Source organism: Ambystoma mexicanum, chromosome 11 (genome assembly GCF_040938575.1).
Source record: "Ambystoma mexicanum isolate Mex_15411 chromosome 11, UKY_AmexF1_1, whole genome shotgun sequence".
NCBI lineage: Eukaryota > Metazoa > Chordata > Amphibia > Caudata > Ambystomatidae > Ambystoma > Ambystoma mexicanum.
In genome coordinates, this window is record NC_090934.1 from 948,188,158 (window position 1) to 948,206,089 (window position 17,932).

The 17,932-nt window shown below is 40.9% G+C and overlaps 1 protein-coding gene and 1 long non-coding RNA gene across 2 annotated transcripts in view; both read left to right on the top strand.

The window, feature by feature from the left end:
- The window catches only part of LOC138503958 (synaptotagmin-A-like), a 436,750-nt gene that overhangs the window by 96,948 nt on the left and 321,870 nt on the right, over positions 1-17,932 (top strand). The window lies entirely within an intron of this gene.
- On the top strand, positions 8,562-9,154 carry LOC138504799 (uncharacterized). The gene is made up of 2 exons (XR_011279979.1): positions 8,562-8,661; positions 9,044-9,154. It is a non-coding gene; the product is annotated as an uncharacterized lncRNA (long non-coding RNA).

Consider the following 17,932-nt stretch of genomic DNA (forward strand, 5'->3'; position numbering starts at 1 on the left):
GCTGCATAGCATGGTAAATTTTATTTCTTGAGTCTTGGTGTTGAGCCAGTTGAAGAAGTCGACAAGACTGTTTTCATCTCCTTTCCATATTAGGATGATATCGTCGATGTCCCTATACCATGAAGTGATTTTATCCTGAAAGGGGTTTGAGATGCTGTTGACATAGAGACGCTCAAATTCTGCCATGAAGATGACTGCCATGCTAGGTGCAAATGCTGCTCCTATGGCCGTCCTGCTTGTTTGGAGGAAGAAAGTGTTGTTGAATGAGAAAACATTATTGGTCAATGCAAGTTCCAACAATTCCACAATGAAGTTTGTGGGGACTCTTTTCTGTAGCATGAAGTGAGTCAGGTGATTTCTAATGCACTCCACTGCTGCTTCTTGGGGGATGCTTGTATATAAGCTAACAATGTCCATGGTGACTAAGAGTTATTGATCTTTGCTGAATGTTAATCCTTCAAATTTTTTTATAGTCGACATGGTGTCTCTTAAATATGTAGGTGTTTTCTGGCTGAGTGGCTTTAGGAAGTGGTCTATGAACTTACAGAGCGGTTCAGGTATAATGCCACATCCTGACACAATTGGTCTGCCTGCAGGGGTTTGCCTATTTTTGTGAATTTTGAGCAAAGCGTATAGTGCGGGGGTCCTGTTTTCCAAAGTATTTTTGGAAGGTTTCTTCTCTCTCTGTAATCCAGTTATGCTCTATTGCGTATCTTGTCACTTCCTGGATTTTGGTCTTGATTTCTGCTGTGGGATCCTCCCTGAGTTTTTGTAGTTTCCCGGTTCATTCAGTAAGAGCATCACCATCTCTTTATATTGTGTGATATTTTGAATGACAATGCCTCCCCCTTTATCCGCTGCTTTAATAATTTATTCTCGGCTAGGGTTGTTAGTGCCTTGCGTTCACCTAGTGTTAGTTGTTCCTTTTTTGTTGGGGTTTATCCTGTAGTTTTTTGATTTCTTTAGTGATGATTTTCAAACTTAAAAGCATTACCAACGGACTTAATTCGGCTGAAGCCACCGGCGTTCGTGGCTAATTTACCACCTCCTCCATGCTCCCACACCGGGATAGCACCCCAATGATCTTGGGCCCCTTCTGACTAATATAGCCCAGTGATCTGCATCCCCAAGGCAATGCATTATGGGAGCCCTTCTTTCACACACCTATTAGTCTCTGATCTGTTGCAGGTTTGCCCTTGGCGCATATTATGTCCACCGGCCCCAGATCCCATCTGCCAGTGCTTTGTGCTATGTACTTCTATCTTGTGAATCCTCCCCTTGGGTGCATACCTAGCCCTGATGAATTGATCCACTTAACCTAATGGCTCACCAGGATAGTCCTGCAATAATGTATCTTTATATTTATCTATTTTTTATTTCTGGTGAGAATCACAGCTCCTCGTAGCTTCAATGTTTGACTAATTAATTATTTGGAACTTACATTCATGCTCATTCGCAGGTTACTTTATCCATCCTTCAGCCACGACGAGCACCCGAACTTCGTGAGTCCTCCTCCCACATAGATTATGCTTTATTGATCATCCATGACCATTGAGCCCATAATTGATAACATGTTTCGGCTCCACTGAGCCTTTTTCAAATCCGGGCTACCCATAATTGTAATATAGGACATACAATATATCATAGTCAAAAAACAATTTGTATGAACGACATCATAAAGTATAACATAATACCAGTTTTCAAATATCGTGACCACAAAATATGCATGATAACATGAAAGAAATTAGACAGAAAAACAAGGATGGGCAAAAGGGAAGGGTTCATGGGTGTAGAAAAATATGCAAACATATCATAATACATTGTTATGTTTGAGTAAACAGAAAAAGAGCACAAAAAACAGAAACAAAAACACAAACAAAAAGAAAAAAGAACCCATTAGTAATCATTATTCTTCAATTCATTGAATAATATAACCAAATTCTGCAATGGTCCCTTGAGACAAACTGACAACTTGGTGGATGTCCTTACCCGAAATTTGATGTAACCAGTTCTTATGACTATTTGTCCATGTAGTAGTAACGGGGTACAATCCCCAATATCAATCTAAACAAAAAATGTAAGTAGCGAAGGTAAATAAAACTGATTGTCCAATTTAGAATATACATTAATTGTGTATATCAAGGTTGCCTGTGGCAACTAGGCATTTTCATGAGAATAAATCCCGCCCTTCACCAAACGGGCAAAACAACTCTTCTTAATGGTCACAGGCCATTTCTGCCTTATTCAAAACAATTCATTATAAGTTCCGTAGTGAAGACAATTGTAATTAACCATCATTACGTGAAATGATGACGCATTTCCAATTATAGAACACGTATATCAAGTACGGAAAGCACAACATATAGCTTATTTTGTTGCTACTCGTCAAGTACCATTAAAGCTAAATCTCATTGAAAAGTAAACCATGAGATAAGCGGTCCTCTCTTACCAGTTCCTGGAACACAAACAGTCACACGCGTCGGCAGGTAAGCCGAACGCTTACCAGGTATGCCTTCTTATACTAGGCGTCATCACTGTGCGCGGTTACCACGGCGACGCAAGGACAAGCGTCGTCATTGAAAACCGCATTCTATCCCCCAGCATTCTACAAATTACATATGCTATATAATTCAAAATATTTGAATAAAGCCTGAGAAACTAACAAAGCATGTATACGCTTCTCCTGACCCAATTTATATTTGTTGAATACTTAAATGGTTACTATCACAGTAATGTATAATCACGGGCACTAATGCACCTAACTACAAAAGGTTGGTGAGCATTACACGCAACATTCAAATAAAATACTGAGCTACCAATTATGATGGGGTATCCCTTTAACAACACCCTGAAATACATGTAACCTCCTAATAAACAATGAGCCGTGTTCTAAATCAAGTATAACAATGAAAATTATTCGAGCTTGAGAAGCCAGATTGCAATGTACTACATCTCACAAGAATGAAACCATTTCATTATCTGTATTAAGTCCTGTATTTGTCGAATTGAAGTAACAAATTGCTCTTGCTTCCGCTTGTCGTAACGCCTTCACTCTGTCACCACCTCTTTTGTTCAAGGATACTTGTTTAAGACCAATGAATCTAATTTCCGATTTGAGATGTAGCTGATGTGTTTTTTGCCAATGTTCAGCTAACGGAAGTGATGGGTCTTGACTGCCAATTTTGGCTAAATGTTCACGGATACGGATTCTCAACTGTCTCTTGGTGCTACCAATATATAGTTTGTGGCAGACACAGATGATGCCATATACTACAAAAGTTGTTTTGCAATTAATTCCTTGTTTAATGATCCAACATTTTCCATTTTTATCTTCGAATTCCGTTGTTCTTTGGTATGCATATTTACATTGTGGACACACTCCACATTTCCTGAAACCAGAATCTTTCTTGTGTAACCATGTACCTTGAGTAGTGCTCTCAATGTCCGGTAATAACGATGGACTAAGGATAGATTTAAGTGTATTTGCTCTTCTGAAGGTAATGCGTGGATGATCACTCACAAACTCACCAATATGACTGTCCAATTTAAGTAGGTACCAATGTTTGTTCAAAATTTTTCGTAATCTCTGGTGGTCTGAACAATATTGAGTGATAAAGCTAATCGGCATGTTAGCTTCCAAATTATTCCCTTGTCTCTGTCTCAAAGTATCCTGCTGCTGCATCAATTTGGTTCTCTTGTATGCTTTACTTATGTCTTTTTGGGCATATCCCCTCCTTCTAAAACGTCGTTGTAATAGATTACATTCCTCTTCAAATTTTAAGTTACTATTACAATTTCGTCTCGCTCTGATATATTCACCCAATGGTATATTGGTGATAGTTGGTCGAAAATGACAACTTTTAGCATGTAATATTGAGTTAACTTCAGTTGGTTTTCTGAATGTAGTTGTTTGTAGTACTTGATCTTCCAAATATATTGTCAAGTCCAGAAAATGTATCCGCTGTTTGTTGCATTCTCCAGTAAATTGAATATCAAAACAATTAAGATTTAACTTGTCCACAAATGCGTGAAATTCCTCTATGCTACTATCGACGATGCAAAAAACATCGTCGATGTACCTTGTCCAAAATTGGATTTTCTCAATGAAAAATGATTCAGTGTATATTGCTTTGTCTTCCAACATCCCCATGAAGATATTCGCCAATGCTGGGGCATATTTAGTACCCATAGCTACCCCCTTGGTCTGTTGGTATACCTTGTTGTCAAAGGTAAAGACATTGAGATCAAACGTGAGATGTAACATTTCTTTAATCATGTTCAAATGGTTGTAATACGAGGCTGACTCATGCCTGAAAGTGTAGTCAACTGCAATCATGGCCCATTTATGCTGAATAGACGTGTACAGTGCCTTCACATCTAGAGTCGCTAGAAGGAAGGTACTCTGCCAAGTAAAGTTTTTTAGTTTCCGTATAAGGCTGGTGGAATCTTGCAAATATGAATGAAGTGACATAGCCCTTGGTTTGAGTAATAGATCCAGATATTCCGAGATATTCTCTGTGACCCACCCAATCCCACTCATGATCGGGCGGCCCTCTGGTATCCTTTCATAGGGTTTATGTATTTTCGGTAAGAAGTACATTGTTGGAGTTACCGGTTCTTTTATCCATAAATAAGTGCGTTCATCATCCGTTATCAATCCTTTTCTATGCCAATTGAGTATGTGCGCTTCAACTTGCTCCAATGCTGATTTTCGAAAATCATCCGTTCTTAATTCATAGCACCCAGGGGTATTTAAATGTCTGGATGCCATTTCCAAATAATCCTCCCGATCCATTAGCACAATATTGCCTCCCTTGTCAGCCTCTTTAATTACTGTCCGTGAATCCAATTTAAGCAAAACAAGTGCTTTCCTTTCCGATTTAGTTAAATTGTTCTGAGTAATCCAATTCTTATGTTTTTTACAATTAAGATTATATAGATCTCGTGAAACTGCTTGTTGAAAAGTGTCAATGACGTTGTCAGATGCCAACTGTGGCATGAATTTTGAACGTACTTTAAGTTCCTTTGTGGTAAGGGTATCAGATTTTATCTTGAGTTCATCTAATAAGTGAAATACATGATATTGATCACCTTCGGTCAATGAACGCAATGTATATGTATCTTCAATATTTTTTAACTTCAATTTTCTGGTAAATTTAAATAAATCGATTTGTACGACCAACTATGGGTATTTTGACACCTGTGCTAGGAGAAGAGGAAGGAGGGGGTGTAGAAAACGACGGCAACATAGGAAGCTTACAAGCAAACAAGAGACAAACCAGGGCCAGCTCCAAGGAGATGAGCACCAACAAATAACAGATGATCTTGTTCTCAATTTGTCTAAAAAAACTATATCTCAAGAGGAAAGACTTCTTCTTAACAAGGGTTTATCCTTTGCACCCACATGTAACTTCAGTCCATTGGACGTACAAATCGATTTATTTAAATTTACCAGAAAATTGAAGTTAAAAAAAATTTTTGCAACCAAAGCACCGGGTGATTTTCAACCTGAAGAGGCTAGCATACTTATCAGTGATAAGTCGATCCAGGATATTGAAGATACATATACATTGCGTTCATTGACCGAAGGTGATCAATATCATGTATTTCACTTATTAGATGAACTCAAGATAAAATCTGATACCCTTACCACAAAGGAACTTAAAGTACGTTCAAAATTCATGCCACAGTTGGCATCTGACAACGTCATTGACACTTTTCAACAAGCAGTTTCACGAGATCTATATAATCTTAATTGTAAAAAACATAAGAATTGGATTACTCAGAACAATTTAACTAAATCGGAAAGGAAAGCACTTGTTTCGCTTAAATTGGATTCACGGACAGTAATTAAAGAGGCTGACAAGGGAGGCAATATTGTGCTAATGGATCGGGAGGATTATTTGGAAATGGCATCCAGACATTTAAATACCCCTGGGTGCTATGAATTAAGAACGGATGATTTTCGAAAATCAGCATTGGAGCAAGTTGAAGCGCACATACTCAATTGGCATAGAAAAGGATTGATAACGGATGATGAACGCACTTATTTATGGATAAAAGAACCGGTAACTCCAACAATGTACTTCTTACCGAAAATACATAAACCCTATGAAAGGATACCAGAGGGCCGCCCGATCATGAGTGGGATTGGGTGGGTCACAGAGAATATCTCGGAATATCTGGATCTATTACTCAAACCAAGGGCTATGTCACTTCATTCATATTTGCAAGATTCCACCAGCCTTATACGGAAACTAAAAAACTTTACTTGGCAGAGTACCTTCCTTCTAGCGACTCTAGATGTGAAGGCACTGTACACGTCTATTCAGCATAAATGGGCCATGATTGCAGTTGACTACACTTTCAGGCATGAGTCAGCCTCGTATTACAACCATTTGAACATGATTAAAGAAATGTTACATCTCACGTTTGATCTCAATGTCTTTACCTTTGACAACAAGGTATACCAACAGACCAAGGGGGTAGCTATGGGTACTAAATATGCCCCAGCATTGGCGAATATCTTCATGGGGATGTTGGAAGACAAAGCAATATACACTGAATCATTTTTCATTGAGAAAATCCAATTTTGGACAAGGTACATCGACGATGTTTTTTGCATCGTCGATAGTAGCATAGAGGAATTTCACGCATTTGTGGACAAGTTAAATCTTAATTGTTTTGATATTCAATTTACTGGAGAATGCAACAAACAGCGGATACATTTTCTGGACTTGACAATATATTTGGAAGATCAAGTACTACAAACAACTACATTCAGAAAACCAACTGAAGTTAACTCAATATTACATGCTAAAAGTTGTCATTTTCGACCAACTATCACCAATATACCATTGGGTGAATATATCAGAGCGAGACGAAATTGTAATAGTAACTTAAAATTTGAAGAGGAATGTAATCTATTACAACGACGTTTTAGAAGGAGGGGATATGCCCAAAAAGACATAAGTAAAGCATACAAGAGAACCAAATTGATGCAGCAGCAGGATACTTTGAGACAGAGACAAGGGAATAATTTGGAAGCTAACATGCCGATTAGCTTTATCACTCAATATTGTTCAGACCACCAGAGATTACGAAAAATTTTGAACAAACATTGGTACCTACTTAAATTGGACAGTCATATTGGTGAGTTTGTGAGTGATCATCCACGCATTACCTTCAGAAGAGCAAATACACTTAAATCTATCCTTAGTCCATCGTTATTACCGGACATTGAGAGCACTACTCAAGGTACATGGTTACACAAGAAAGATTCTGGTTTCAGGAAATGTGGAGTCTGTCCACAATGTAAATATGCATACCAAAGAACAACGGAATTCGAAGATAAAAATGGAAAATGTTGGATCATTAAACAAGGAATTAATTGCAAAACAACTTTTGTAGTATATGGCATCATCTGTGTCTGCCACAAACTATATATTGGTAGCACCAAGAGACAGTTGAGAATCCGTATCCGTGAACATTTAGCCAAAATTGGCAGTCAAGACCCATCACTTCCGTTAGCTGAACATTGGCAAAAAACACATCAGCTACATCTCAAATCGGAAATTAGATTCATTGGTCTTAAACAAGTATCCTTGAACAAAAGAGGTGGTGACAGAGTGAAGGCGTTACGACAAGCGGAAGCAAGAGCAATTTGTTACTTCAATTCGACAAATACAGGACTTAATACAGATAATGAAATGGTTTCATTCTTGTGAGATGTAGTACATTGCAATCTGGCTTCTCAAGCTCGAATAATTTTCATTGTTATACTTGATTTAGAACACGGCTCATTGTTTATTAGGAGGTTACATGTATTTCAGGGTGTTGTTAAAGGGATACCCCATCATAATTGGTAGCTCAGTATTTTATTTGAATGTTGCGTGTAATGCTCACCAACCTTTTGTAGTTAGGTGCATTAGTGCCCGTGATTATACATTACTGTGATAGTAACCATTTAAGTATTCAACAAATATAAATTGGGTCAGGAGAAGCGTATACATGCTTTGTTAGTTTCTCAGGCTTTATTCAAATATTTTGAATTATATAGCATATGTAATTTGTAGAATGCTGGGGGATAGAATGCGGTTTTCAATGACGACGCTTGTCCTTGCGTCGCCGTGGTAACCGCGCACAGTGATGACGCCTAGTATAAGAAGGCATACCTGGTAAGCGTTCGGCTTACCTGCCGACGCGTGTGACTGTTTGTGTTCCAGGAACTGGTAAGAGAGGACCGCTTATCTCATGGTTTACTTTTCAATGAGATTTAGCTTTAATGGTACTTGACGAGTAGCAACAAAATAAGCTATATGTTGTGCTTTCCGTACTTGATATACGTGTTCTATAATTGGAAATGCGTCATCATTTCACGTAATGATGGTTAATTACAATTGTCTTCACTACGGAACTTATAATGAATTGTTTTGAATAAGGCAGAAATGGCCTGTGACCATTAAGAAGAGTTGATTTGCCCGTTTGGTGAAGGGCGGGATTTATTCTCATGAAAATGCCTAGTTGCCACAGGCAACCTTGATATACACAATTAATTTACCTTCGCTACTTACATTTTTTGTTTAGATTGATATTGGGGATTGTACCCCGTTACTACTACATGGACAAATAGTCATAAGAACTGGTTACATCAAATTTCGGGTAAGGACATCCACCAAGTTGTCAGTTTGTCTCAAGGGACCATTGCAGAATTTGGTTATATTATTCAATGAATTGAAGAATAATGATTACTAATGGGTTCTTTTTTCTTTTTGTTTGTGTTTTTGTTTCTGTTTTTTGTGCTCTTTTTCTGTTTACTCAAACATAACAATGTATTATGATATGTTTGCATATTTTTCTACACCCATGAACCCTTCCCTTTTGCCCATCCTTGTTTTTCTGTCTAATTTCTTTCATGTTATCATGCATATTTTGTGGTCACGATATTTGAAAACTGGTATTATGTTATACTTTATGATGTCGTTCATACAAATTGTTTTTTGACTATGATATATTGTATGTCCTATATTACAATTATGGGTAGCCCGGATTTGAAAAAGGCTCAGTGGAGCCGAAACATGTTATCAATTATGGGCTCAATGGTCATGGATGATCAATAAAGCATAATCTAAGATTTAACTCAACTTGAGTTGTTGGCGCAGAGTCCTGTATTTTCATTAATTAATTTCTTCAACGTATGGGACGGTTAGGCTTTTTACCGTCCTTATACAGTTGACCTCCGACTTCATTGACCGGATTTTGAAACTTTTAATCTTGCACGTATAACTATCGGGATTGTAAGGAGTCGCCCTGGTGGAGCAAGGTTTTTCAAAGCCACAGTTTTTCAAAACCTCCTCCCACATAGTTCGGCCAACCTACAATTTCTTAGACATGCTCGCATTACTATTGCGAATACATTTTTGTACCGGCATACACCCACGTTCCCATAGTAATCGCCAGACACTGCTCCCCTAACGAACGCGCTCTATGTATGGGCTAGTCCAGCTCTCCATTGCACATGCGCACTGGGACATTGCTCAACACTGCTCTCCCGACACGTGCGCAACACGCACAGAACAGCACAGCTCCACGTTATCTAGAGACAGCTCCCCTGCTGCCTCATTGCACTACGGCCTCAACTGGATCCAGACCTACGGCCGACAGCAGGTACTTCCCTTCCTAACCACCTGTAACAGGCACCTCCCACCAGCCAGTTACTACAGACCCTAGAGTAACAGCCACTCTGTTCTCACCTTTTTTTCTGTCTCCTTCCCTTAGGCCAACATCCCGTTCTGGGATACTAAGCCCCCAATCTACCGGGCGCATCTCCCAGCTTCATTTCTGGTGGGATCCACAATACTACCAGCCCTAAGCAACAACGCTATGCAAGGTGAGCCTTTTGTCGTGTGGTGTTGCAGGTCCTTTGCCCTACCTCTTTTCAGAAAGGGAATGTTGATCTCTGAGATACACAGTGCTCTAATACAACCCACTGGATCTTATTTATCCTACAGCAGCCTGATGCTGTACTGAACCACATTTGAACAATTATGAACCATTTACTTCATTCTTGGTACTACTGCAGGAAACACACAGCGATACTACCCCCCAGGTCAGTTCCGTGCCTTCCTATGCATTTCTAGTTCACTGGTCGGGTACCATAATTATGGAAATATTTTTAACTGTCATGTTCAATAGCCTCTTACCCTTGTAGGCATTAATAGAGTCCCCTCCACTTTCCTTCTTTTTAGGGAGACCTATTCCAGGCCCTAGATGAAGGCACCTTGCCGAAACGTCTGAAGACCAGCACCCCGGTGTGCACCACCTGGCCCTTCCAACTTCCTGATTTATATCCAGACGTCGACCATGTGTTAGGTCACCCTCTAGCCTGGCTAAATACAACCAATTGTATTAACTATTAAATATGTTTCTTTGATTGGTTGTACTATGCATTTTAGCTATCACTTGTCACTATAAGTGGTGGTTATGCACTAAATTCTAAAGCACAAATGTGCTCTGGTGATGTACAAATAACATTGTGTTACCTTTTCAGTTGCCACAAAGGTTTGGTAAATGTTTTTAAAAAAAACAACTGCACTTGGTAAACTGAACTTTTTTACAAAAAACTATTCCAAAAAAATACAAATGCATGACTACGAAATGCATGAAAAGCTAAATAAATAAAAGCTGTACCTAGTTTCTAATTTTGTCTGCACTATCAATTGATTGGTTGAAGTATTATTACATACTGAAGAAATTCAAATGTGTGTTATATGACAGAACAGGTTTACAGCAATTAGAAAGTAGACCGGGAAAACACAGTGGTCAGTACAACCCCTTTGTGTATCATAAAGAAATTAGAACCACAGAAGACCACCTCGCCTTCAGGAAATGACTCAAAACATGGTTATTCAACAGACAATGACAGCTGCAAAGGGACACTGGCAGCAATAATCTCACACATAAACAACTAGAGAAGAGGCGAGATGGGCCGATGAACCACAACCAAGAACCTGGGTAGATACCATCAAGCAGCAACCAAAGAGTCACACCAGAAGCTCCAACAAACCGATAGACTTACTAACCTGCTTCCCATTCCTGCTCCTCCAACATAACCAATGCCACTACTCCAGACCTTGGGCTAGCCACACTACAGATAATCAAACCAAGAATCAATTCCATGTTCACACTCATCATCTCTGGGATGCTTGTAGCACACCTTAAGTGAACCACACAACATAGTCCATAAAATTGTCAATAACACAAGTACACACCAGGACACCAGATAGTCTTACAGCTATGGCCACCTGCAAGTCTGGATCCCTTATGGACACTATCTAACCAGAGAGCACAACCACAACCCACCCCAACACCACACAACACACTAACACCAACACAAACACTAGCACAGAGTCTTACACATACAGTTACAACTCACAGGGCCTTCTGCAATCTGCACCAACTCGCACATGCAAAATAACACTCTCAGACGCCAGTTCCTCCTGGTTCTGAACCTATCCTCTCACCCTATCCTCACTAACCTCCCCATTCCCCTTTCTTCCAGAACAACGCAAGAACCTCGAGACTGCCCATGGGTGGATGCGGTGCATGGTATAAATCAACATAATTTAACATAACATAACTTAACATAACATAATATAACATAACATAACATATTGAACCCAGTATAATGACTGGCGATGGATTAACAGGAAATTGGTGTACCCTGAAATGGTCCAAGATGAATTCAGGACATTTCCTCCCAGACAGATTGGCAGGACTACATGAATGCAGGAAATATTTCCTGTGGACTGCTGCACACACAGTGTTGATGCCTCTTCCCAGAGATTCATCCGTATTCTTCCTATGCATCCTGTCTACAAATGCAAACTGTAGAAGGAAGGGAAAGCTCCACCTGTATTGGATTTGTTTGCTTGCAGTGATTCCACCCCAAATTGCATCTCTCATCTGCAGGGTCACTTTGCTGGGCCAATATCCCAGATGAGCTGGACTTTGCTGTCATGATAGCAGTGGTGACTGGTGACTTTGAAAGGTGGTGGGGGGTGAATTTCTCTAGGTAAATTGGCGAACGTGCAAGTCCAACCCACATCAAGGGTGGTACGGGAGGGTTCTCCCAAGCAAAATATTTAGCTGAATGGCTTCCAAAATGTGCAATTTACAGTCCAAACCCACAGAAATATGACATAAAAACATTAGGTTTTACATACTAATGGTGGTACATTATTCTTACATGTGCAAGTGTGATGGTTTATTTTACAGCAGCTTGTATTGGAAATAGCTGCTACTGTGGTGTATGCATAAAGAAATTCATTATATAAATATCCCATAATAATGGAAACATACTTTTCTAATGCTTTTACTGGCCTTTGCATGTGTTGATCTCTTACTAAGGTGGGATTTTAGGCATTATCTGAAAGGGGAGAAACTAAGATTAAATATGACTTGTTTACCACTTAATGAAGGCAATATTTGTCCCACCCGTATTGTATTTGTACTTCGAGGGAGAAAGAAATGGCATATGAGGAGGGACAGGCAGTTTGCAGCTGTTGCTTGGTTATTACCCACCCATTGACTGGCCATGGCCAAGCTAATCTGTATGGCCATTCCCACCCACATCCTCCTTGGATGTCTTTGAGCTAACCTTATCAAGCATTACCATCAAACACAGCCTGCCAGTGTTTTTTCAAAGCAGTCTTCTGAGAGTTAATGACTTAATGGGAGCTGTAGGTGCACTATCGGCGTTCCAAAAGTGTCTTAACCAGGTCTGCCTTCGATTTAGAAGCACTATTTGCCATTCACTAAACTCCTGTAAAAAACAAGCATTGGTAAAGCCAGCAGTTTTGGCTTGTGTATGAGGCATTTGCCTGGCACTGCTATTAGAATTCCAGGTACTCACACCATTTTACACCTGGCTGCCACCATCAACGGGCAGTTAATGCTACTATGAAAGTGCCTGGCAAGTGCCTTTCCCATGGCTACATGAAAGCCCAAACTGATGTCATTGCCAATGCTTGTTTTTTAAAAGAATTGTCGCAATCAACATAATGTTTCTTGAAAAGAAACAGCTTTATGCGCGTACATGAACCAGTCCAGTGGGAAAAGACAGCGCCATTGTTGTTTAGTATAATTGCGCTGTAAAAGCAGATTCATACAAGGAAAACAATGTGATGCAGGCAGGCTAACCGAAAGTGTGTCCTAAAATACGGTTTAGTCAATGCCTTCAAGATTGCATCTCACAGACCTAAAAACAGAGTGCAGCTGTGCCTCCTGGCTGCCGCTTGACTGTGTAACATTAAGAGTAGAGGGGATTTTGCATGGTTTTATTCTTTCCTTTTGCACTCTACTCTGTAAAAGTTGAGAAATTAATGCAGGGGATCCGGACCAAAAGTACACACGTGCTACTACGGTTGGCTGTCCCCTACATGCCATTAACACTTACAAAAATTACCCAATATACCTTTTCTTAGGGCTCAGACACTTTTAATGAATGCAGTGTTGTATGCCCCCTGATCGAACAATCAATAAATGATCAGGCATTGCAACATTTCTTAGAAAAATTATGTTTTTATTTCTCATGCTTGACAACACTTTTTTTCCACATATGTTTTTATTGGCATTTTCTTAATGCAAAACATTTTTCCAACTCCCCCCTCCCTGTGACCCCCCTTCCCTCCTGTCCACTCTCATCCCATTCGCTTTCCGATGTAATGTTTGTTACTTCAACGATGACCCTTTCACCATCACTATATTGTCTGTTCCTTATTACCGCCCTAGTCTTTTTCCCACCAGCAGAGCCACCGTCCCCCCTGAGCACTCCGCGAATCAAACCAGTCCTAAGAGTCTCATTTTCCTCGGGCACCATGCTCCTCTTGAGTCTTTCTGCAGAAACTACAATACCAAATCCCAGTCCGCCACAAAACCCTGGTGATCACCTTGCAGGGAGTAGGACACCCATTCTAGAGCCGCAAAGTGCCATACCTTTCCCACCCATTCATGCTCTGAAGGTGGGTCCCTTAATTTCCATTTATGAAAAATCACCGGAGCCCCTGCCATCATTAAAATCACGTAGACCTTGCGCTGTGCTTTGGTGGGTAGCTGTTCCATTGCTCTTCCTAAACCCAAAATTGCCATGACTATATTTCCCCTACACCTGATTCCCAGAGTTTCCTCTAGTGCCTCCCGAATCTTGTCCCAAAATGGTTGGGTCTGTGGGCATTCCCACCAGATATGACACCACGTCTTGTCCTCCCCGCAGTCCCTCCAACATGCCTTAGGCGCAGTTTGAACATATGGAGTTTCACCAGTGTAAGATGCCATTGGTACATGAACGTTAACCACATCTCCTGTATTTGGACCGACCTCGTCAGCTTGGGGATAGTCCCCATTCTTCCTCCTCTATCGGTTGGCCCACTGATTCCTGCCATAGCGTCATGTAGCGCTGAACCACCGCTTTATTGTCCTGTTTAATGTGTTTGTATATTGTACCCACCATGTATTTGACTCCCGTATCTGTTAGTAGTCGTTTTTTAAAGGGTGTCAGTGCACTTATTTCAACCTCCTTAATGGTTGGGTGCATTAACCAGTTTCTCAATTGTGTATACCTAAATCTCTCATCTTCTCCCAGTGAGAAGTCAGCCTTGCATTGGTTAAAGGATTTGATCTCTCCCCCCTCAAACATGTCGCGTATTTTGTGGCACCCGCCCTCTTCCCACATGAAAATTGGACCCTGTCCCCCCGAGGAATTGTGGGTTGTAGAATATTGGAGTAAATTGCGATGGATAGGTGTAAACCCCGCTTAGATGACCAGTTCATCTCACAAGTCTCCCACTAGGGCTCCTATTATGCTCCAGTAGAGGTTGCATGGTCTGTCCCCCTTAGGTTTCCACAGCGTTCCTTCAAGGTGGCCTCCCACTTGAGCTTCATACATTTGTCTCCAGACCTTATGCCTGTCGCTCCTGAATCAGTCCCAGATTACCCTTATTTGCGCCACCAAGAAGTATGCACTGATATCTGGTTCTCCTATTCCGCCCCTATTTCTTGGCATCGTCATTACCGCACGTGCAACTCTAGGTTTTTTATTGTTTCATATCAATGTCCCTGTGTACCTTTGGAGAGCTTGGAATAATGCCTTGGGTGGCAATGTCATAAAGTAATACAGTAATTTTGGGAGAGTAACCATTTTGAGGACATTAATCCTCCCTACCCATGATATCATCATTGTGCTCCAGTCTAGTAGCATCTTCCAGATGGTCACTAATAGGGGGTGGGGGGGGGGTAGTTTGCTGCAAATAATGTTTCCATATTTTTGGTAATGTTAACCGCCAGATATTTTATCTCCTTATTTTCCCAGCTATATTGGAAGGTCTTCTGAAGTTCCTTTTCCCTCTCCCTTGGTATCGTTAGGTTCAAGACCTCTGATTTGTGGGTATTCATTTTTAACCCTGCTAACGACCCGAAAACACTCACTTCTTTGTCCAAGGCCTTAATAAATCTCTCTGGGAACGTGAGTGTAATTAGCATGTCATCTGGAAATGCGGCAATTTTATGGTCCTACCCTCCAAACGGGATCCCTACTATGTCTGCTGCTCCCCTTATTGTAGCCAAGAGCGGTTCCAGGTGGAGTGCATACAAGAATGGGGACAAAGGGCATCCCTGTTTAGTTCCTCTAGATACCTTAACATGACCCGATAGTTGTCCGTTGACCAAGATATGATATGCTATAGCATTTATAACGCGCCTATACACAAGTTTTTCAAATGAAGCATCGCATTTGAGTAGTTTGCTTTTATCACTGAGATGAATTTACTCCCAATCCCCATTTTTACCATGGTTTGAAACATAAACTGCCATTCTACTCTATCGAACGCTTTTTCTGCGTCCAAGGCAATCAGTAGAGCGGAGTGTTCTTAATGTTGACCTTTTCAATTAGATGTGCTATTCTTCTAGTGTTGTCTCCCGTTTTTCTGCCCCGAATAAAACCTGATTGGTCTGTACCAATAGGTTTTGGTAGGAGGTGGTCTAGATGGGAAGCTAGTATTTTTGTGTAGATTTTTGCATCTATGTTAATTAGTGCAATAGGCCTGTATGAACTTCAAGTCGGCAGGTCTTTACCAGGTTTCAGAAGTAGTACCAATTTTGCTTCTTGCATTGTTGGCGTGATCCTCCCCGCTGCCCCGAATTTGTTGTACATCTGAAACAAATGAGGGACCAACTGTTCCCTGAATGTCTTGTAGAAATCGGCCGTAAAAAACTTTTGGCCCTAGTGCCTTGTTAAGCGGGAGTGATGCAATCGCCTCGCATACTTCTTCCTCAGGAATATCTTGGTTTAGCTTCACCTTCTCGTCTTCAGCTATTACTGGGAGGTCGCATTTCCCCAAATGTTCTTTTTGTGCCTGTTCTAGGGGGTCATCTGATTTATATAGGTCTGTGTAGAAGGATACAAATTCCCGATTATGTCTGCTACTTCTGATTTCTGCCCTCCCTCTCTCTTTTAATCTTCAGTATGGTCCTAACCTTTTCCTCCTTTCTGAGCGATCTGGCCAGCAATCTGTCTGCTATGTTAGCCTTTACATAGTATTTTTGTTTAAGATACAATAATGCGCATACCGCCGCCTTTGTTTCCAAGATTTCAAACTGACCTCTTATGGCCCTGTATTCTCTCTGGACTTTACCATTAGCTCCCACCCCCATCTTAGACATCACCTGCTTTAATTTGTCTACTAGGTCCTTTTCCAGAAGTCTCCTTTCCCTGTCCCTTTGGACCTTCACCGCTATGATTTTACCTCTAATCGTAGCTTTAAATGCATCACACCTGACGCGTTGATCCGTGTATCCTTGTATGTTGTACTGAAAGAATTCCTCTTTGCCCGCTTGTATCTCGTCCATCAATATTCTGTCTTTAAATATGTATGAAGGGTATGTCCACTTCCACAGTCCGGGGGATATATCATTCCTCCTAATTCTCATTGTTATGGGGACATGATCAGATAATGCTATTGTTCCCACTTCAATCTCTGTGACCCAGCCCTGTAGGTTTCGTGAGACAGACAGTTCTTTCGTTGGTTTACCCTGTGTACCCACTCTGCTGCCAATCTGTCTGCCCCCGAGTCCCACGCCATGTTAAAGTCACCTGTCAATATAATGTGTCCCTTGGCAAATCCTCTCAGCTTGTTCAGGATTTTCTGTATGTATACATCTTGGCCTGAATTGGGTGCGTAAATTGTGGCCAGTGTTTATAGTACGCTCTTCCCCTGCAGAACAACATCTCAAATATGATTGCCCTCCCCAGGATCACTTATGGGTGCTTGTGTGGAATGTGCAGTAATTCTTCAAATCGATGTGACGACCCTCCACGCCTTCCATTGGTCATTCATACTGCTGTCCCTGAGTCCCCTTCAGTTCAAGCAGGGCCCCTTTCTTTTTTTTATTCCTCTGCTTCACTGCAGTCCATTCCCATCCCTTCTTCCTGTCTTGCCTTTCCTTTCTTCGTTCAACAGACCCTGTGTCTTCTTCCTCAAGCCCAAGTATTCTCATAGCTTCCTCGTATGATGAGATGCAGTGTTATGGATTTTCCCACTGAAACACCAAACCAAACGGGAAAGTCCAGCGGTATCTCATGTCTTTGTCCCACAGATAGCTCACCACCGGGCCCAATTTTTCTCCTTTTGAGCAGAGTTATTTGTGAAAGGTCCTGGAAGAGTTGTAGCTCTGTCCCATCATGCGTTAGTTGTTTCACCTTTCTGGCTGCTACTAAAATCCTCTCCTTTTGATGGTAGTCTTGTAGAGCCACCAACACTTCTCTTGGTCTCGCTCCAGGTTCTTTCCTCAGCAGTCCAACTCTATGAACTCTGTCCAATTTGAGTTCGGCCTCTGAGGCCAGGTCTATTACATCAGTGAATATTTGCAGGAACGCAGC